This window comes from Jatropha curcas, chromosome 1 (assembly GCF_041381405.1).
Source record: "Jatropha curcas cultivar XTBG-Jc1 chromosome 1, XTBG_Jcur_1.0, whole genome shotgun sequence".
NCBI lineage: Eukaryota > Viridiplantae > Streptophyta > Magnoliopsida > Malpighiales > Euphorbiaceae > Jatropha > Jatropha curcas.
This window is the reverse complement of record NC_143151.1, coordinates 19646675-19670644: the sequence shown is the minus strand read 5'-3', so window position 1 is coordinate 19670644 and position 23970 is coordinate 19646675. Positions and strand designations below refer to the sequence as shown.

The 23970-nt window shown below is 39.8% G+C and overlaps 1 pseudogene; it reads right to left on the bottom strand.

Annotated features, from left to right (window-relative positions):
* LOC149499105 (uncharacterized) overlaps positions 1-4716 on the bottom strand; it is a 34270-nt pseudogene extending 29554 nt beyond the window's left edge.
* Between the last annotated feature and the right edge of the window lie 19254 nt (positions 4717-23970).

Sequence of the window (23970 nt, the reverse complement as noted above, 5' to 3'; positions counted from 1 at the left end):
ATTGTCGCCAAAATTTGATTTATTTGAAGGCTTTAAAGCCAAAACATTGATTTAGGCAATTTATTGCCAAAAAATTGATGATTGGGCGATTGTCGCCAAAATTGGTTGATCTAAGGCAATTTATTCGCCAAAAGTGATTAATTGAAGGCTTTAAGCCAAAAAATTGTGATTTAAGCGATTTGTCGCAAAAAAAGGGATCAATCTTACTTATAGGCAATTTATTTGCCAAAAGTGATTAATTGATTTATAATGTAGGCGATTTATTGCCAAGAAAACGTGTTTAATTAAAGCTTTTTAGCCACAATTATTGATTAATTGGACTTAAGCCAGATTTGTTCGAAATAAAGGCGATTATACCATAACTATTAATTAACTAGGTATTTTAAGCCAATATTGTCGGATTTAGGCTTTAATACCACGATTATTTATTAACCGGGCATTTAGCCTAAACTTATTTATTCGAGGCAGTTTATTTGCTTAAAGATGTCATGAATGCATTTATCCAGTTATAGAATTATTAGGAGTAGAAGAGAAGAATGTATGAAATGCTAAAATTAAATAGGCAGAGTTTAGTTTATGTACCTGATTTAATCGACGGCCACTTCTTAACTCCAGGTTAAGCTCCTCGTTAAGGGAATATTAATTAATTTAATTTTAGTGACCAAATAACAAAATAAGAAAGTAAATAAAACTAAATTAAAATGCAAGAAAGCAGTAAAGAATCGCAAAGAGCGTAGGGGAGAAGGAGCGTCCGTCAACACAGACTGAGTGTCGAAAACAGAAGGCCCGGGGCCACTATTTATAGGCGAAAAACGGACTGTTTCCGCGGTCGGGCTGCCGGGGGCAGGCGACCGGGCCGCCGAAAGCAGGCGGCCTGGGCCACCGAAAGCAGGCGGCCTGGACCGCCGGGCCTGGTGGCTATGCTAATTTTTGTTCCGGAGGCTTTTCCGGGAGCTCCGGACCTACGAAAAAAATTTTGGGACCAGTTCCGCGATCCTTGCGACGTCCCGGACGTTTCAAGTACCATATTGGCATACTTTTGGTGAACTTTCCGAATGGCCTCCAGTCCGGCCGGACTGTTTGCAGTCCGGGAAAACTGGCTCTTCGGGCCTCAAAATTTGGGTATTCACATAACCTTATCCCATTTCCACTCTGGAATAGAAGTAGGGTGTAACAAACCAGAAGGAAACTGATGCTCTGCTTTCACTTGCTGGCACGTCAAACACCTCGACACATAATCTGTGATATCCCTCTTCATCGCCGGCCACCAATACTGTGATTTCAAATCCTGATACATCTTATTACTGCCAGGATGCATAGCATAGGGACTACTATGATACTCTTTCTCAATTCTGAAATTTTAGGCACACAAATCCGATCCCCAAAGTATAAGCAGTCGTCATCTTTAATCATAAATCTCTTTTTCCTTCCATCTCTGACTAGGACTTTCCACAAGGCAATTGTCTCATCATCCCTCTGTGCATCTCGAATATGCTGAAGTAGGCTAGGTCTAATCATAAGCTCTGCCATGAGTGCACCATTATTAGCTACAGATAATCGAGTATTCATAGCACGTAAAGCAACCAAGGACTTCCTACTAAGTGCATCTGCTACCACATTAGCTTTACCCGGATGGTAATCAATGGTGAAGTCATAGTCCTTAAGTAGCTCTAACCATCTGCGCTGTCTCAGATTAAGCTCCTTTTGAGTAAGCAGATACTTGAGACTCTTATGATCCGTATACAGATGACATTTCTCACCATACAAGTAATGCCTCCAAATCTTCAAAGCGAAGACTATAGCTGCTAACTCCAAATCATGAGTAGGGTAGTTCTTCTCGTGTGGTTTAAGCTGTCTAGAAGCATATGCAACTACCTTACCCTCCTGCATAAGCACACAACCCAATCCATTATGTGAAGCATCACTATACACATCATACGGTCTACCCGAAACTGGCTGTGTCAACACTGGAGCCTCAGTAAGCATCGTCTTCAGCTTCTCAAAACTATTCTGACATTTATCATTCCACTCGAATCTGACATCTTTTTGAAGAAGTCTAGTCAAAGGAGCCGTAATGAGAGAAAATCCCTTGACAAATCTTCTATAATAACCAGCCAATCCTAAGAAACTCCGAATCTCTGTAACATTCTTCGGTGGCTTCCATTGAAGCACTGCCTCTATCTTCTTCGGATCAACTCTAATACCCTCAGCAGAAATAATATGACCCAAGAAAGCAATCGCAGACAACCAGAATTCACACTTACTCAGCTTAGCATACAACTGTCTCTCTCTCAATATCTGAAGTACAATTCTCAAATGGTGATCACGATCCTCTCTAGTCCGTGAATATACCAAGATGTCATCAATGAACACAACCACAAACTGATCTAAGTAAGGATGAAAGATCCGGTTCATCAAATCCATGAACACTGCAGGAGCGTTCGTCAAACCAAAAGGCATTACCAAGAACTCATAGTGACTGTAGCGTGTCCTGAAAGCAATCTTAGGTACATCTGATGCCTTCACCCTTAGCTGATGATAACCTGATCTCAGATCTATCTTCGAGAATACACTAGCTCCTCTCAACTGATCAAACAAATCATCTATCCGAGGTAATGGATACCGATTCTTCATAGTAACTTTGTTAAGTTGTCTGTAATCAATACACAATCTAAGTGATCCATCCTTCTTCTTTACAAACAATACTGGAGCACCCCACGGAGATACACTAGGACGAATAAAACCCTTATCAAGCAACTCTTGAATCTGTATCTTTAACTCTTTCAACTCAGTAGGGGCCATCCGATACGGAGCAATGGATATCGGTGCAGTACCAGGCATAACCTCAATACCAAACTCAACCTCTCTCTCAGGAGGTAAACCAGGCAACTCCTCTGGAAACACATCCGGAAAATCACATACTGTGGGTATATCATGGACACTAGGAGATTCTGACTCTGGAGCAAGTACACAGGCTAAGTAGGCCTCACAACCATGCTGGATCAATCTTCTAGCAGTAGAAGCAGAAATAACATTAGAGAGGTAATCCGACCTCTCACCCACAACTACAATTTCCTCACCAGATGAAGTCTGGAGTGTAATCCTCTTAAGTCTACAATCAATCATAACTCCATGTCTAGATAACCAATCCATACCCAAGATCACATCAAACTCCCGGAAAGGCAACTCTATTAGATCTCCCAGAAACACATGGCCATAGATTACCAATGGACAATCTTTATACACCCGATTAACTACGACACTATGACCTAAGGGATTAGTAACCTCAATACCATGCTCTAACATATCAGCATGCATATTACCCAATCTACCCACATATATGCATAAATATGAATGAGTAGAGCCAGGATCAATCAAAGCATATACAGAAATATCAAAGAGAGAGAATGTACCAATGATAACGTCTGGGGCATCCTGCTCCTCCCTAGTCCGGATAGCATACACTCTAGCAGGTGCTCTAGACTCAAGTTTTTCCACTGTCTCTGAAACTGGCCTCTGACTCCCAGTACCTCCTGTATCACCACGACCTCTGCCTCTACCTCTCGAAATAAAGGGAGTTGACCTCCCTACCTGCGGCGCTGCACTAGCCAAAGTCATAGGGCAGTCTCGAAGCAAATGCTCTGTAGACCCACATCGAAAGCATGCCCCAGAAAATCTCCTACAAACCCCGGGATGCTTCTTTCCACACTGAGTACATGTCGAAATATCAATCCATGTAGCACCTCCACCACTAGCAATAGATGTGGTCTGTGGAGCTACTCTGCCATGAGTACCCTGTCCATGTCTCTGAATCGGTCTAGACCAGGTCTATGATGAACCTCTATGCCTCTTACTACTAGACTGAGCCCCAGAAGTCTGTCCAGATACCATACCCTGAAACCTCTTTTGTTGACCCTGCTGACTCCGTTGCCTCCTAGCCTGCTGCTCATTCCTCACTTCCTCAAGCTCTAAAGCTGCCTTCACTAGGGAAGACAATGATGTTTGAGGATGAGCAACCAAATGCATGCGATATTCATCATGCAAGCCTTTCCTGAAGCGCTTGCATCTATCCGATTCAGTAGGAATCATCTCAGTAGCATACCTGCTCAACCGGATGAACTCTCTCTCATATTCAGCCCCAGACATTCTGCCCTGTTTTAACTCTAAAAACTCAGCTTTATGTTGGTCAATGTAAAGCTCCCCAATATATTTCTGTCTGAACTCAGAAAGAAAGAAGTCCCAAGTCCTCTGCTCAGCACTGACTATCCGTGATACAGTATCCCACCACTGGTAAGCTTCCTCTCTCAATAAGGAAGTGGCACAAACGAAACTGTCTACAGGTGAGCACTGCATCTGCTCCAATATCCTCTCCACAGACTGGAGCCAATACTCTGCTGCAGAAGCCACATCATCCTTTCTACCCATAAACTCAACAGCTCCATATTTCCTCAGTTTCTCAATAGGGGGACGAACTGGAACAGGGGCTGGAGCAACTGGAGCTTGGGGAACAGCTCTCGCTACTTGCCTCAAAGCAGCAACTAACTGCTGAACCAATGTATCCTGGTTAGGCTCAGCAGGACCTGCAGCAGCCTGCCCCACCCTCGAGGCGTGCTCCGCATCAGAACCCACAGCACCACTAGCGGCATCTCCAATAGGAATACCACCACTAGGAGGGACATAACTATCCACCTCCTCATCAGACAGATGTTGAGACATCACTCAACTCCTACAAAGACCAAAAGGTTCGCATCAGAGAGAAGTTCCAAACCAAATCAATATGGCATGTATTTCACTTATATTACTCATACTCTCACTTCAAAATAGATAAATTCCTATATATGCATATAGTCCTAGAACCGCCTAAACCTATGCTCTGATACCACTAAACGTAACACCCGCCGCCTGATCCTGAAAGACCCAACGATGGATGCCACATTCGGTGTCGGAGGCACCGTCCTAACCTACATATAAATCATACAATCATATTATGAAGTAGAAGTGACTTAGTATTCATAAGTTTAGCAAGTAATAATATTTTGTTTTGAAAAAGATTTGAGAGAGTCCTACAGAAAAACTGCAAGAGTTTCCCCTAAAAATAGAAGTTGCCAAACATATGAATACAAAGCACTCCCAATTCCAAACTCCAAACCCCATCAAACTCCAATAACAACACAATAGCACTTCTATCATTTCATATCCTTAATACCATTTTAATATTCATCAATTCAATACATTCATTTAAACCTATCAACTTCTAATGTTCTAACCATTAAATAAGTCCAAGTTTATCTCCCAATATATATACACCAAAAATAATTTACAATAACATGCTTAAGTTATAAATGAAATAATACAGTCTCCAAAAATGTAATACTTATACATGCCATAATTCTTAGTTACAAAAAAAATACTAAGTAACTACCAAAATATCTCTTCAGCTCTGATGCTACTCTTCAGGTCTCTAAGCAGCAAGCACAATCTCCAACCTGTGCGTGATAAAATCAACGCGCTGAGTATAAAACTCAGTGGTGCTCATAAACACAACAAACCAATGTTGTGATGACAACATACTTAAAAATCATTTATATACATAAAATCATTAAATTTGAACATGTATTACATATGTACACCAACACATGATGCTTTAAAAATTCATTTGATATCATAAATACGTTGTGGTAAACTAAGAGTTATTAACATAATGTGATCTCATGTATTTCACTTCCTTAAAAATATTGTATAAGGGCTCACATACACTTAGGAGAAAAAGAAGCAGATAAGTTTTCATAGCTTATTCATAATGGCCTCGCCAACCTTTTCATAACATATAGAGCGCGTTCGCCCTAACATAAGACACCCACGTGCCTAGCATATGATCATAGCTTCTTATCATAATGCCATCAAATGCCGAGCATGCTCATCATACATAATAAAATCAAATCATGCATCAAATCCACACCAAGTATATTAGAGCCCAAAAACATTTCTCATAAAATTCATGTTCTTTAGTCTTCTCATAATAAAAACTTAATTTAAACTTAAGTAATTCATAGAAATTCTCATACTTAAACAAAATGACTTAACATAGAAAATTTCCAGCATAAAAGTAACATTGACCTTTGCTGTGTTTTTTAAAAAACATAACTTGAGTTATGGGTCTCCAAATTGAATGAAATCAGAGTCATTAGAAAGCTAAGACAAAATTCTACAAATGTTATAAAGGGATCACAGCCCAGATCAATATGGAAGATAACAAAACAAAGCTAGGAACACAAACTAACAGACCAGACCTGATTCAACATAACCAAGTCCATTGTTTATTGAATTCCTACTAAACCAAACACTCAAATTAAACCAATCTAGAACGAGAGAATTCTCAAGACACAGGGAAACAACTTTTATGAAGAACTCAAAACCTAATCTTGTCATAATAGTGGTCAAAATGAGCACTCAAGTCAGTGATAAATGTGGCCCGACACAAACAGAGTCAGTTTGGGTGTTTCAGCCATAAGTTGAGTTATATATCTCCAAATTGGACAAAAGAGGATGGGTTGGAAAGCTAAGAGGTAGACCTACAACTTTCATGAAGGACTCAGACACAGATGGAAATTAGAAAGGACCGAAAAATGGTCCTAAATCTCACTCAAAATCACGTTTTTCTCAAATTCAGTTTACTTTACCCATGAAAGGAACATGAACAACAAAGATACAAGGTAGAAATGTCTACCACAACATAAATACTCATCAAACATCATCCAAGAGCATGTAATGGCAACCAAAATTCAACAAATCAATCATTTCATATAAAATCTCAAAATACACACATAATAGCATAAAGGTACAAAATCAAAATTTGAGTAAGGTAAGTGTGTTTATGAACACTAACCTTCAAAACAAGCTTTAACAAGCTTTAATCAAAGCTTCTCAAGCTTTGGTCTTGCCCTTATCTTTGTTAGAAGGCTCTCCACCCTCCACATGTAAGAAACTCAAAATCAAACAAAGAAAACAAATAAAAGAAGTAATTGGAGCATGATTAAGCATGTATATGCTAAAAGATAACTCTAAACCCAAAAATAATTCACTTATCATAAAATCACTTACTTGACCCAAGTAGGAAAATCACCAAATTCCTTTAAATTAGTCACCAAAGATTACTTCTCTAGCTTCACTCTCTAAGATTTATGACTTAAATCAAGTTGGATGGGTGTTTACTAAGTAGGAATTGAAGAAGAAGAAGAAGAAGAAGTAGACGTGTAGGAAAAGGAGAAGAAGGACAAAGTGTTGCTCAATAATTGATAGTTGCTTTTAATAAAGCAACTAAGGGGTATTTTGGTCTTTTCTCCAAATTGGAGGGTGTTTTGGTCTTTTCTCCAAATATTCTCCAATGAAATTCCTTCAAAATATTATTTATCTCCACAAAACTCTCTAATTTATTCCATAAAAATAATTCCTCACATTTCCTCCATATAAATAATTGCTCAAATTTCCTTACTTAATATAATACCATAATTCACAATTCACTAATTATCTAAATTCTCCAAAAATATTCCTTACTTACTTTCTACCCATAAAAACCATGCATACATGCTCCAAAAATGTTAAATAAAATATAAAACATAAATAGTAATTTTTCCGGACCAAAAATAATACTGACTTCCGGACCGGTGGTACTATTCACAGACCGGTAAACTACTATTGAAACAAAGGAAAAAATGGGGCGTTACATGACCGTTCCTTTTGGATTTTACAGTCGGCTATCTTCTCTCGAGTCCCTAATTTTTGCCTTGGAATGAAAGAATTTCCAAGCGGGATATTTCTTATTTTTGTTTTTGGTGTCCTTACTTTTTGCCTTGGAATAGATGGTCCTAAGTAGGATCTTATTTTGATTAATTACAAATTTTTTGCAATCTCACGCTTACTTTCAGATAATGCGAGAAATGTGAAAATACAAAGGAATCGCAACCTCCTTATAACTCCCTTTTCTTTTGGGTATTAATTCACTATAAACGATTGCATTATGTTATTCAAAACGAATTAGAGGTCCACTCTCAAAATCAAGGTCAAACGTCCATACCGAAAATTAGCCCTTATTAATGCATGGCTGAAACGAAAGTATCACGTGGTGCATGAATGTCACAGCATATGAATAGTTTATAACACGCAGGGAATGGGAGTTGGGAAATGCATGCCTTCCAACCTTATCTCTCCCACACACGAGTTCCGTTGGTAAAGATTTTGACTCTGTTTCCTAGGATTTGGTCTAATCTCGACAACCAACAGGGGGTTTTGAGATTGACGATATAAACTCTCAGAATGAATGCCACAGAACAACAGCAAACAGACTCCAGTTTTCCTTATGGGGAAGTGACTAGGGCTTTCAACTATAGGCATGGGCTCTGGTCCATTAGGCTTACTAGGTCTAGGTTCCGCAAATAGGATTTGGGCTTTCACGTGAGCCTACTCCTTTTGACGCACCTTTTAAGGTACTGGCTTGCGGTTGGTAAAATTGCTAATTCTCGGGTGGATGTGCCTAAAACGCAAAGTTTAGGCTGGATCCACCTCCGAAATTAACAATGATACTGACGGATAATTTGGGTAGAAAGTGGTGAGAAGAGACAAATGTAGTATGGATACAAGAACTTAGAAAAGATAAAGGAAAGCAAATAAACAAACAAGGACGATTAAAGAATTTTCCACTGCTTTCTAACCAATTTATTTCCAATTTTAGAAAATGTAGGTTTAGAGTTAATTCCTAATTGCAACCGACTAGTTATTTAAAAAAAAACTGGGGATTAGTGGATGCATCCCCAGTGAAGTCAAAAATTTGTATTCGTACCGCCCCCGTGCGACCTGAAAACGTCACTTCTTGTTTTATTTGGAAAGTGATCTTATTATGAACAGTGGTGATAAAACATTTTATTGGATACGATGCCGATAAATCGGTCTTATAAAACATTTTTGAGTCGCCACCCATTCTTTCAGCAATGGGACCGTTTCCAATTTTATAAAAAGTGACTCCATTTTAAACCCAATTTTATTTAAGGCCAAATCATTTAAAAGACTGGTCAGGCGCATCAATGCAATTCTGGGTAAGGGAATTGGGTACACCGGCCCGTTGGAAGCTGACGCCCGAAAAAATCGGCCTCTTTTAACCTACAATTTCTAATTTATTTTAATTAGAAAAGCCAAATTATTTATTTATTAAACCACCCAACCCAAATGAATCGGACCGAGCTCTTATATGGAAAATTAATTAATCGTCCCAATTAAATCCAATCATCACATCCATAATCATTCAAATCATTCAAACCAAGGCAGTTAAATCAAATAAATAAAAGACCCGCTCTTACCTTATGGTTAAAGGCGGGCAACAAACTGAACCTAAAAATACATTTTACCCGATTCAAAATTTAAACCCAAAAACCCACAAACCAAAATCATGCATAATCACATTTTAATATTCTAAACTTAATTAAATTGCAATCTGTTCATAATTGGTCATTTTCGGATTTATTAAAATAAATAAATTTTATTTTGTACACAATTTATTATTTAAAAAAAAACAAAAATTATTTCTGGAATCATAGAACAGCCACGTCACGCAGCTGTTCTTTGGAAGAATAGTTGCATGACGGATCCAATAGCAGCGTGACGGAACTGTTAAAAATTGTTTCTGAGAATAGTTGCGTCATGCAGATATTAGTTCTGTGACTTAACTGTTCATAATCTGGAAAACATAATACTGGGCATGAAAATACAAATTTTTGACATGAACAGTTCCGTCACGCATCTGCCAGATCCGTTACGGATCTAGTAGTTGCATGTCGTAACTGATCTAGGTAAAGAAACGATATTTTGGACATGAACAGCTCCGTCATGCATCTGCCAGATCTGTTACAGATCCACTGGCTACGTGACGCAGCTGCTCTGGTCCGAGCTCTGTTTTATATTATTTGTTTACATCGTTTTTTTTTATTTAAATATGCTTTTAAGAGAATTGAAAATGACCACGGATGAACAAAATACAATTAACTAAGATTAAACTACTAAAACAATAATGAAATAAATAAATAATAAATAAAAGAACACAAAAAGTGTGAAGAAATTACGTAATCCTCAGATTGAGGATTGTGAATGGCTTAAATGCCTTAATGAATGATGGTTAAGGCGCTCCAGAAGCTTTGTCAATAAGGATTTAAACACTCGTTCCTTTTCTCTCTTGACTTTCTTTTTTATGATTTTTGCTTTCACCCTAATTGATATCTAATGGCTGTTTTTCTTCAAAGGAACTCAAAAGAGTCTCTGGAGAAAAACCTAGTCGAAAATGTGTTTTTTAGACGCCCTCCAATAAACCTTTCTTTTTTTCCTTTTTTTTCGAATGAGAGAAAAAGATAAATTTATAGAAGTAGGGCAACAGAGGCCAGCTGCGTCACACATCTCACGGCCGCGTGACGGACCCGATAGCTGCGTGACGCAACTTTCTTTTCGGACCACAGCCACGTGTGGCATGTCGTCATATTGGTGATGTCATACAAATCGGAGCTGCGTGACGCAGCTGACGGTGCCGTCATGCAACTAATAGCTGCGTGATGTAACTCTGATGCAACCAGACACTCAAAATCGATTTAATTTAAATCCTTGGATTAAAAGACTTCTAGATAGTATTAACCTTTCATTCTGTATCCTCGTATCCTCATCGGATCAGGCGGGGGCATAAAGACACGCGTCAACACGGATGGACCGAGTTTAACTGAAAAAGTTGAGTTTTGAGTGGTTATACCCTTATGCTTGTGATGTGGCCGGATCAGAGCTCCGTGTTGAAAAACAACGAAGGAGGTCGAGTCATCCTCCAAATTAAGATAAGGTAGGGCACAAGGATCCGAATTATAATCTTATAATATTGCTAATTAACGGATTATTAATTAATTCTTAAATTAATTAATAATAAATCAATGAGCTAATAGCTTTAGTCTAAGGAAGACCAAAGTGAGTGTTAAAATTAAAATGGTCGACTTTTAAGTACCAAGTCGGGCCTTAAATTCCACAAAGGAAGAAGAGCAAGGTCGGACTATAATGCTTTAGAACCGTTCAAGGGAGAGTGAGAGTCATTGATGCTTGAGAAGCGCTCAATCACGCAACAAAAGGATCTTGAAATGAGGGGGGAGTGTGCCTTTTATGGGCCAAAGAGCTGCTGAGTCAAGGGTAAATCGATACCGAAGAGCACTTTTTCGGTACTGAAATGCTCTTATTCGATATCGATTAGGGCTTTTGGTGCGTGCAAATTGGGTACTAATTTAGGGGTGATCGGTGCCGACAAGGAGCTGTTCGACGCTGATTGGGGCAAATTATTGCCCTGCCCTTGCCCTTTGATTTTAGAGTTTTTAGGCTTTCGGAGGTTCGTTTGAGGCCCAAATGATGTCTAATCGAGCTGATTCTTGCCCCGTTGGAACTGTAGTGAAATTTTCTAAAGGCTGGTGATGAAATCACGATCAACAGATATTAATCATTAGAGTCTCGAGCAAAGAGGGGTCAGTGAAGCAGGATCAATATCCAACTGGGGCACTGTGGGAATCCATTAATAACCACTCTCCTACCAGAAATGACAATGAACTCCTCATACAATGTGTCGAATTATTCTCAAAGTTCCTACGAAATAAAGATAGAGTGTAGATAATAAAAGTCTAAATTTACCATTAGATATCATTAAAATCTTCCTTGAGCTCAATGCTCCCGACATCTCAGCTATTCATGTCTCTACCTTAGCTAGACACCACGCCCAAAATGAGCCTCTCGACCTATAAAATGGCGACCCACGCGAGTTCGCTGCATTAGCTTTTGCATTAACTTTGCATATTATTCATACATACCATGCATAGTTTTTTTTTTCTAGTGTTTTTATTTTAAAACTTACAAGATTAGGGGTATCCTCAATATTCGCTTCCACACCTATCACCTTTGTTGCTTTAAACAGCTTGCCTAGCCCCCAGTATTTTCTGCTCGAACCTGTAAAAGACAGTAAGCCTACAATAAGAAGAAATCAAAGAATAAAATGGGGCAAAGCCTATAATGAGAAGCAGTTGGAGAATAAATAGGAGTAGAGCGCATAAATATAGTTCTCAAAATAAAATGAGGCAAAACCTAAAACATAAAAGAAGTTCATAATAAATTGGGGCAAGCCCACATAAGAAATAATAGAAGAATGAACAGGGGCAAAGCCCACAACAAGACACAACAGAAGAATAAACTGGAGCAAAGCCCATAACAAGAGAAAGTTAAAAAATAAACTAAGGCAAGCCTGCGACAAGAAGCAATTCGGAATAAATTGGGGCAAAGCCTACAATGAGAAGTAGTTTAGAATAAACTAGGCAAGCTCACATTAAGAAATAATAGAAGAATGTTCAGGGGCAAGCCCATAGTAAAAGGCAAATGAACAATAGAGTGGGGACAAAGCCCGCTACAAGAGGAAATCATATCGGTAAACCCCATGAAAAGAACTCCCAAGAATTAAACAGGAGTAAAGCCTCTGAAAGGAAGCTTAAAAAAATAAGCAGTTTACTGAAGGCCCAGGCCGAACAATCTCTACCAGTGGAATCATATCGGTCACCGAGCGAAGGAGCTCTTCCTAATAATGGACCAAGAGCAAAGACCTCATAGGCACCGGCTACACAGCTAGCTAAGAAATAAATTGAAGCCTATAAGGCTTATCAATCCATGGGTATAGGCTTTATAGCTTTATTAGGTCTAGTCTCGCCTAACGGCCCATGTGCTATGACCAGCTCTTATACTTAGCCGGCAACATGTCAACAGCTTGTCGCCTAAGCAGGGGCAACACACTGCTAGTCACAAGTAAGTCTCCCTCGTTTGCATGCCACAACATGATTTTCAATAAATACACATAAATACACACAAACACACACGAATTCAAACGAATTCACACAAACTCACACAAACACATAAAATTCACGCAAATTCATGCATTTTTATGCAAAATAACATTTCACACGTGCACGCTTTTGCGGGCCTAATCACGGAATTTTTAACTCTAACGATTGACCAAAGGCTTATTTTTCTATCAGCAAAAATTTCTTTTGCAAGTACCTCCCAAAGTGGAGCATTCCAGAATTAAAGTCCCCCGTGGCAACTAAAGCGATCCCAAGTGGCGCACCTAAGTCGTTCAAAGTGGCGCACCCCAGGCTATCCTAAGTGGTGCACCCAAAGCCCTCACAAGTGGCGCACCCCAAACCGTCCCATGTGGCACACCAAAGTGGTCCCATGTGGCGCACCCAAAGCCGTCCCAAGTGGTGGACCATCCAAAGGACAACCACTCACAGTGGAGCATTTCAGACTTTAAGCCACCGTTTGGAGCATACATTGTAGAAGCCACTGACAAACGACCATGGCGCATCTCCTCCGCTCTTTACCATCCAAAGGACAACCTCCCACATTAGAGCATTCAAGACTTTGAGCCGCCGTTTGGCACACAGTACTTTATCAAAGCCGCCGTTTGGTGCACAACACTTTATCAAAGTCGCCGTTTGGCACACAACATTTTATCAAAGCCACCGTTTAGGGCAAACAGTTGCAGAAGCTGCCAACAAACCACCATAGCGAATCTCCTCCACTCTTCATCATCCAAAGTAAAACCTCCCACAGTGGAGCATTCCAAACTTTAAGCGCACAAGAGTTTATTAGAGCTGCCATTTGACACAACATTTTATCAAAGCCATAGTTTGGTGCAGACAGTCGTAGAAGCTGCTGACAACCATCATGGCGCATCTCCTCTGCTCTTCACCATCCAAAGGACAACCTCCCATAGTGGAGCTTTTCAGACTTTAAGCCGCCATTTGGCACACAACACTTTATCAAAGCCGCTGTTTGGCGCACATCACTTTATCAAAGCTGCTGTTGATAGTCGCAAAAGCTGCCGACAACCACCTTGGCGCATTTCCTCCGCCCTTCGCTGTCCAAAGGACAACCTCCCACTATTACACTTGACTCCAACCACCAGAGGAATTGCCCGCTTTAGATCAAGCCAATTCCATCCCATATTGGATTAGCAAGAGCTGCACGGTTTTGTCCCACAGGTGAAGTGGGGAAGTTCCTAGGAGGTCACCCGTCCTAGAATTTTTGTTAAGCGAGCACGCTTAACCCTGAAGTTCTTATAACTCTCTAAGTCATTCCACCAAAGGCGTCTCTAATGATTAGTTTCCCCCTTTTTGATATATGATCCGATTCATTCCTATGTCCCACATTCAACTATCCATAGCTAGCGTGCCATCCTAGAAGCTAGCTAGGAGCTTTTGCTTTACCCGCCCTCTTAAGATCGCTTTGCCGGGTCAGGATGTCACACCAACAGTGGAGCATTTCAGACTTTAAGCTGCCATTTGGCACATAGCATTTTATCAAAGCCGCTGTTTGGCGCACATCATTTCAATAAAGCCGCCGTTTAGCGCAAATAGCTGCAAAAGTCACCAACAATCACCATGGCGTAATTCATCCACCCAACAATCGCCAACTAACAACTCACATCAATAAAGCCACCAAAATAGGGCACGTCATCCATCCAAGCCGTTCAAAGAACATAAATCAGGTAAGTATTTATTACTTACACATCTACTTTACACTTTAATGACATCTTGCTTAAAAAGCAAAATATCATCAAGGTCGGGACAAATTGTAAACGCTCAATTTTTGTCTGAAAATGATTTAGTGATGATAACCTTTTTTGTGATAAAATGTGTTTGAGACATCCGAGGAATTTGATTCTCGGACTGATGATCCGAGTTTAAGAAATGTGACCCATCGGGCCATTTTCACGTTTTTAGGGTTCGCATCGAAATAGGGCTCAGAAACGCATCTCGGATATGCCAATGACACATCTCGGTGCACTGTGAATGCGTGCCACCTAGGCTGATTCCATGAAAATTAGGCCCTACCCGTTTTGGGGCCTATCAGTGGCCTGTGCCATGAAAGCCCTAAAACTAAGGCACCTACCACTTATTGATTAAAGAGCAAAGTTCTTGGGTGTTTCTTGCCATTTGTGATCCAATCTCGAGTTTTTCCTTAAAGCGAAGGTAAACTGAGAGTCTAAACCCTTATTCCTCCTCTTTTTATTTTCTGTGGTGGCCTAAGTCACCATTCTTAAGGCACGTTGTGAGGAAAACCCATGATCAACCAAAAAGGGGGCTTTTTAGGTGGTAGCGCCGCACGCCACACGCTGTGGCGCAAGCCACTAGCATGTGCCCGGCGCCACTTATTCCTAAAAGGCTTTAAAATGCTTCTTTAAGGGTATTCTGATCATGGCAAGATCCATGCACCACTTTCAGTACCGCATGGACCTTCATTTCAGGGGCTCAACAACTCAAAATTAATAACCATCTTTGATTCCGAGATCCAATCGAGTTAAGCCTTAAGCATCGTTGCTTAAAGTGCATATACAACTCATTTTGGTCCGGATGAGCAAATAAACAAGATTGAGAGTAGTGATTAGTGTATTTGTTCATCATTCATGATGAATAGCAAGGCCATGAACTTAAATCTTGCTCAAACCTTTAAATTATTGTCTTTTAATTCATGCTCTTTACTTTTATGCATCTTTATTATTCTGTCTCTTATATTTATGCCTTTTAATTCAACATAGTTATGATTATTATTGCATTAACCCTTTATTTATCAATTTTGTAATATGAACATGCATCATATAATCATTATGTGAATGAATGAATGTTTAATGATGATTGATGTGTGATTTTGATTCTATGAATGATGCTTACATTGTGTTTGTATTACATGGATGTTTTTATTTTGGTTTGCTACATTATTTTACTAGGGAAAAATGTAAGAGACCTTTATAGGTCTCAATTAATGCTTGTTTGTAATAATTAATGGGTTCAGAAATTTGGAGGGTTAAAGGGTAGAATGTATTTTAGGACATGGTTTGTATCCTTTTCTCCTCCCCCCTTCTTTGGAGGGTTTACTTTCATGTTTTAATTTCCATAATGTGCCACCTCCTAAGAATTTGTATATGGTTGAGTCCGAGTTCGAGGAGGAGGAGGAGGAAAGAGAGAGAGGTGCTGTTGGAGCAGATCTATGTAATGGTTTTGAATGTATGGGATAGTGATGAAGAATGGTTGGACTAGAGCGAGGAAGCTTGGGTAGGGAGCAAGGATGGGATAGTTATGAATCGTGTTACTCTAGATGTAAGGAGTAGTGAGGAAGAAGAGGAAGCTAGAGCTGTGAACCAAATGACCTAAAGTGGTTGGATTTATCAACCGAATATGATCAAGCCTAGGGAAGAAAATGAGAAGGCAAGCTCATCGGGTGTGCCAAAGAAAGACGTAGAAGGCAATGTTTTGATAAAGCAACTAAAAAGAACCTATGTGAATATAAGCATGTGGGACTTGCTCGTCTGATCAAAGAAACATCGTCAAGAAAGTTTTAGCATAGAATTCCATAGGAAGATTCGGCGGCTAAGGACGCTTGATTTTTCCCTCAAATGGAAAGGAAAGAAGCGAGTCGAATGACCTTGATTGATTTTATTTAATGAATTGATTTTCTTTATTTAACCTATTCGTTAATCATTGGAAAAAGATTCTCTTGCTTTGGTAAGAGTTTTATTTTTGCAGTCACCACCATTATTATGGAAAATTCTCGAATTAGTCGATTCTTTATAATCGACTGACTCGGTTTTAAACCAAAGACTAGATCCGGGAGTTAAGTACGATAAGGAAAGGTGTTAGGCACCCATATCACCGGTTAAACCAGCCTCCTCATTGTCCATTAACTCACAATTCACTTAATAATATCATTAACTAAAAATGAAATGTAAATACTTTTGATGCATTTTTCGGAAAACATGTCAACAATGCATATAATCTCATCTTTAAAACATGAAAGTAAACCCTCCAAAGAAGGGGGGAGGAGAAAAGGATACAAACCATGTCCTAAAATACATTCTACCCTTTAACCCTCCAAATTTCTGAACCCATTAATTATTACAAACAAGCATTAATTGAGACCTATAAAGGTCTCTTACATTTTTCCCTAGTAAAATAATGTAGCAAACCAAAATAAAAACATCCATGTAATACAAACACAATGTAAGCATCATTCATAGAATCAAAATCACACATCAATCATCATTAAACATTCATTCATTCACATAATGATTATATGATGCATGTTCATATTACAAAATTGATAAATAAAGGGTTAATGCAATAATAATCATAACTATGTTGAATTAAAAGGCATAAATATAAGAGACAGAATAATAAAGATGCATAAAAGTAAAGAGCATGAATTAAAAGACAATAATTTAAAGGTTTGAGCAAGATTTAAGTTCATGGCCTTGCTATTCATCATGAATGATGAACAAATACACTAATCACTACTCTCAATCTTGTTTATTTGCTCATCCGGACCAAAATGAGTTGTATATGCACTTTAAGCAAGGATGCTTAAGGCTTAACTCGATTGGATCTCGGAATCAAAGATGGTTGTTAATTTTGAGTTGTTGAGCCCCTGAAATGAAGGTCCATGCGGTACTGAAAGTGGTGCATGGATCTTGCCATGATCAGAATACCCTTAAAGAAGCATTTTAAAGCCTTTTAGGAATAAGTGGCGCCGGGCACATGCTAGTGGCTTGCGCCACAGCGTGTGGCGTGCGGCGCTACCACCTAAAAAGCCCCCTTTTTGGTTGATCATGGGTTTTCCTCACAACGTGCCTTAAGAATGGTGACTTAGGCCACCACAGAAAAGAAAAAGAGGAGGAATAAGGGTTTAGACTCTCAGTTTACCTTCGCTTTAAGGAAAAACTCGAGATTGGATCACAAATGGCAAGAAACACCTAAGAACTTTGCTCTTTAATCAATAAGTGGTAGGTGCCCTAGTTTTAGGGCTTTCATGGCACAGGCCACTGATAGGCCCCAAAACGGGTAGGGCCTAATTTTCATGGAATCAGCCTAGGTGGCACGCATTCACAGTGCACCGAGATGTGTCATTGGCATATCCGAGATGCGTTTCTGAGCCCTATTTCGATGCGAACCCTAAAAACGTGAAAATGGCCCGATGGGTCACATTTCTTAAACTCGGATCATCAGTCCGAGAATCAAATTCCTCGGATGTCTCAAACACATTTTATCACAAAAAAGGTTATCATCACTAAATCATTTTCAGACAAAAATTGAGCGTTTACAATTTGTCCCGACCTTGATGATATTTTGCTTTTTAAGCAAGATGTCATTAAAGTGTAAAGTAGATGTGTAAGTAATAAATACTTACCTGATCTATGTTCTTTGAACGGCTTGGATAGATGACGTGCCCTATTTTGGTGGCTTTATTGATGTGAGTTGTTAGTTGGCGATTGTTGGGTGGATGAATTACGCCATGGTGATTGTTGGTGACTTTTGCAGCTATTTGCGCTAAACGGCGGCTTTATTGAAATGATGTGCGCCAAACAGCGGCTTTGATAAAATGCTATGTGCCAAATGGCAGCTTAAAGTCTGAAATGCTCCACTGTTGGTGTGACATCCTGACCCGGCAAAGCGATCTTAAGAAGGCGGGTAAAGCAAAAGCTCCTAGCTAGCTTCTAGGATGGCACGCTAGCTATGGATAGTTGAATGTGGGACATAGGAATGAATCGGATCATATATCAAAAAGGGGGAAACTAATCATTAGAGACACCTTTGGTGGAATGACTTAGAGAGTTATAAGAACTTCAGGGTTAAGCGTGCTCGCTTAACAAAAATTCTAGGACGGGTGACCTCCTAGGAACTTCCCCACTTCACCTGTGGGACAAAACCGTGCAGCTCTTGCTAATCCAATATGGGATGGAATTGGCTTGATTTTTCCCTCAATTCATTAAATAAAATCAATCAAGGTCATTCGACTCGCTTCTTTCCTTTCCATTTGAGGGAAAAATCAAGCGTCCTTAGCCGCCGAATCTTCCTATGGAATTCTATGCTAAAACTTTCTTGACGATGTTTCTTTGATCAGACGAGCAAGTCCCACATGCTTATATTCACATAGGTTCTTTTTAGTTGCTTTATCAAAACATTGCCTTCTACGTCTTTCTTTGACACACCCGATGAGCTTGCCTTCTCATTTTCTTCCCTAGGCTTGATCATATTCGGTTGATAAATCCAACCACTTTAGGTCATTTGGTTCACAGCTCTAGCTTCCTCTTCTTCCTCACTACTCCTTACATCTAGAGTAACACGATTCATAACTATCCCATCCTTGCTCCCTACCCAAGCTTCCTCGCTCTAGTCCAACCATTCTTCATCACTATCCCATACATTCAAAACCATTACATAGATCTGCTCCAATAGCACCTCTCTCTCTTTCCTCCTCCTCCTCCTCGAACTCGGACTCAACCATATACAAATTCTTAGGAGGTGGCACATTATGGAAATTAAGAAGTGGATTAGTCCTCTTGCTTGGCCTTGACTTTTTTGGGTCAGTCACCTTGCCATCATCGATTAAATTCTAGATCTCATGCCTCAACCGCAAGCAATTGTTAGTGATGTGACCCTTGCTTTGATGGAAGTGACAGTATGCATTTTGATCAAAATTCCTCGGCAGAGGTGATGGAGGAGGTCTTTATGCAAGCGGTCGTAATAGACCATTGATTTTACTTTCTCGAAAACTCTAGAGAGAGGAGTGTCGAAATTAGAAAATCTTCTCAACGACACATTAATGGCTCTCAAATCTAGAGTGGTAGCTATTGTGTTCTTGTTGTGCTTGGGGTCTTAATAGACGAACTTGACCCTTGAAACCCGAACTTCTTGAAGTTTTCGAAACGGTTCCCATACTTTTTGTCTTCTCTGATCTTGTCCTCAATGGTGGTTCCCACCTCATGTACTCGTGAAATTTAGTCAATAGTATGTAATATAGTTTCTCACGGAAAGTTGGCAGAGTCCCCTTGATAAATCTTAATCTACTCCTTGATATCTGAATGGTTCCTCATCTATGTGACCTTGGCTCTCTATCTAGCCATGTACCTATGTTGCAACATAGTCTTATCTACATGGTTTCCACCTAACCTTAATGGAGCATATTATTTGTATTTCAATAATACAATAAACATATTAAATTATTCTTAAAAGTCATAAACCAGACTGTTTACCTGTATGCTATCTCATTTTGTATGTTTGTAACCTGTTTCATGCTTTTTTTTGTAGACAAATACAAGTAACATCTAATGAGTAATAATGCAAATAATTGATAACTTGCATGTAAGGTAGAAACAATTGATAAATTACTAGGGCAGCCTGTACATGTGTCACAAATTCTAGCATAACTCTTTCTACTTAAGTCCAATTCAGGTATTTCTAAATTCTATGGTTAGCTAACACATTAGGGTAAAAATATGTCTTCTATCACTTCTCTAAAATTGTGAACCCTCCCCCGAAGGCAAAATTATGCTAGAACGAGCTATGCTCACGTGTGTGTTTTATGAAGTCGTCACCTAGTTTATTTTTATAAGGGAAAACTAAGAAAGAACCCTAAATGACTCCAATTTTAATTAACCTAAGTCTAGATTAATTACCCCAAAGTTTAAGGCACAATCTATGAACCCGAGGTGGATCCCGAGACTATGTCATGCTGATTAACTAACCTAAGTGTAAATGCTTTGCAAGGTAAATTGATGCAATTAGACCAGTAAAGTGTTTTGGTGATTTCGACTTGCCGCTCGGGGTTGAATCCCTAATGTGCCTACGTACTCTCGTTTGAATGAGAGATCAAAGGCGACGTAGTTCGATAAAGCCTATTCAAAGGCATCTTGAAGGGGTATTCTTCATGCATGAGTGTGTGCATGCTTCGTGCATTTTTTAGGCATTTGTGCCAAAGATTGATTGATTTGTTGTTTTAGGCATTTGTTGCCAAAAGGTATTTGATTGGGCAATTTATTGCCAAAGAAAAAGTGATACTTGGGCGATTTGTCGCCAAAAAAAGTTAATTAATTAGTTGAGGCAATTTATTACCAAAACGTCGATTCAAGCAATTGATAAATTGGACTTTTAGCCGAACTGTTCGAAATAAAGGCAATTACACCGTAGTTATTAATTAACTAGGCACTTTAGCCAATATGTTCGGAGTTAAGCATTAATACCACGATTATTAATTAACCGGGCATTTTAGCCCAAACTTATTTACTTAAGGCAGTTTGCTGCCAAAATGACGATGGTGTGAATGCAGTTATTTAATTATTTAATTAGAATTTAGAGTAGAAGAGAATATGCACAAAATGTTGAAATTAAATGGGCAGAGTTTCGTTATTACATGAGTTGATCGGCGGCCGCTTCTTAGCTTCAGTTTGAAAATTCCAGATTAAGCTCCTCGTTTGGGGAATACTAATTAAAATTAATTCAATTAAGTGACCAAATATCACAACAACAGAGTAATAAAAGCCTAAACTAAATGCAGAAAAGCAGTATAAGAACCGTAAGGAGCGTTGTGAACCCCTACCCCGAAGCATCAAATGCATATGAATGCATGTGACTAAGGAAGAAATGCACGTGATGTGTGAGTCGCCACCTTGTTTAATTATTTTAGGGTAAACTAGGAAAAAAACCCTAAGTGACTCCAATTTTAATTAACCTAATTGCTAGATTAATTAACCCAAAGTTAAAGCATGGTCTACGAACCCGAGGTGGATCCCGAGACTATGTCATGCTGATGAACTAACCATGAATGAATGCTTTGCAGGGTGATTAATGTGATTTAGACCAATGAAATGTGATTTTGACTTGTCGCTCGGGGTTAGATCCCAAACGTGCCTACGTACTTCCGTTTGAACGGAAGATCAAAGTCAGCGTAGTTCGATAGGCCTTCTTCGAAGGGCTTTGAATGGGATGCTTTATGCATGAGTGTGTGTATGCTTTGTGCATTTTGGACATTTTGCCAAAGATTGATTGTTTTAGGCATTTGATGCCAAAAGTGTTGATTTTAAGGCTTTTAGCCAAAAGGAATGATTTAGGCAATTTATTGCCAAAAATGTTGATTGGGCGATTGTCGCCGAAATTGATTGATGTTTGGGCTTATTATTGCCAAAAGATGTGATTTAGGCAATTTATTGTCAAAAATTGGTTAGGCGATTTGTCGCCAAAGTGATTAAGGCATTTGTGCCAAAAGTTGGTATTGGAAGTCGTTTAGCCAAAAGATTTAGGCAATTTGTTTGCCAAAAATGATTATTCGGGCGTTTGTTGCCAAAATGACTGATTTAAGGCTTTTAGCCAAAATGAATTGATTTAGGCAATTTTTGCCAAAAGTTGATGTGATTTAGGCGATTGTCGCCAAAATGATTGTTTGAAGGCTTTTAGCCAAAAGATTGATTAATTCTAAGGCATTTTGCCAAAGCTTCTGATTTAAGCGATTTGTCACTAAAAAGTGGTTAATCTAATTTATAGGCAATTTGTTTGCCAAAAATTGATTGAACCGTGGGCAATTTGTTGCCAAAATGTGGTTGATTTAGTTGTAGGCAATTTTGTTGCCTAAACGTGATTGATTAAGACTTTTTAGCTACAATTATTGATTAATTAGACTTAAACCGGACTGTTCGAAATAAAGGCAATTAAACCGTAGTTATTAATTCACTAGGTATTTTACGCCAATATTGTCGGGTTTAGGCTTTAATACCACGATTATTTATTAACCGGGCATTTAGCCTAAACTTATTTATTTGAGGCAGTTTATTTGCCTAAAGATGTCATGAATGCAATTATGCTGTTATAGAATTATTAGGAGTAGAAGAGAAATATGCATGAAGTGCTAAAATTAAATGAGCAGAGTTTTGTTTATTTACCTGAGTTAACCGGTGACCGCTTCTTAGCTTCAGCTTGAAAAACTCCGGATTAAGCTCCTCGTTTGGGGAATATTAATTTAGAATTAATTTAATTTAAGTGACCAAATATTAAAGCAAGAAAGCAATAAAAGCTAAATTAAAAAATGCAGAAAAGCAGTAAAAGAAAACGCAAGGAGCGTAGGGGAGAAGGAGCGTCCGTCAACACAGACTGAGTGTCGAAAACGGAGTGCCGGGGCCACTATTTATAGGCGAAATCGGACTATTTCGGCGGCCGGGCTCGGCGGCAGGGCCGCCGGATCTCGGCGGCCGAGCTCGGCGGCTGGGCCGCCGGAGCTCGGCGGACGAGCCGCCAGGGTTCGGCGGCGGGGCTGCTGGTAGTCGGCGGACGGGACGCCGGGGCTCGGCGGCTGGGCCGCTGGCAGTCGACGGCCAGAGCCGCCGTGCCTGGCGGTTTTGCTATTTCTCGCTCCGGAGGCTTTTCCGGGAGCTCCGGACCTCCGAAAACAATTCCGAGACCAGTTTCGCGATCCTCGCGACGTCCCGGACGTTTCAAGTACCATATTGGCATACTTTCGGTGAACTTCCAAAATGGCCTTTGGTCCGGTCGGACTGTTTGCAGTCCGAGAAAATTGGCTCTTCGAGCCTCAAAATTTGGGTGTTCACAGGCGACCGCAGCCGCTGTCGCCGCCGTTAAGGGCGGCTGCCATCGCTGCGGCCAATAGACTTTCTAGTTTTTTTTCGTTCCGGAGGCTTCTCCATCCAGACTGTTTGCTGTCCGGAAAAATGGGCTTTTTGAGACTCAAAATTTGAGTATTCACAAGCGTAGGAGAGAAGAGAGCGTCCGTCAACACAGACCAAGTCAGTAAAACGGTCAATTCGGGGCTGTATTTATAGGGAAAAACTAGGCTGGACGGCGGCTGCTGCCACCCTATCCTGTCCACTCGCTAGTTTTTCGTTCCAAAGGCTTTTTCGGGAGTTCTGTGCCTCCAAAAAATATTCGGGGACCAGTTCCGCGATCCTCGTAATTTTCCGGACGTTCAAGTACCATATTGGCATACTTTCGGTGAACTTTCCGAATGACCTCCGGTCCGGCCAGACTGTTTGCAGTCCGGGAAAACAGGCTTTTTGAGCCTCAAAATTTGAGTATTCACAGTTGCCCCCCA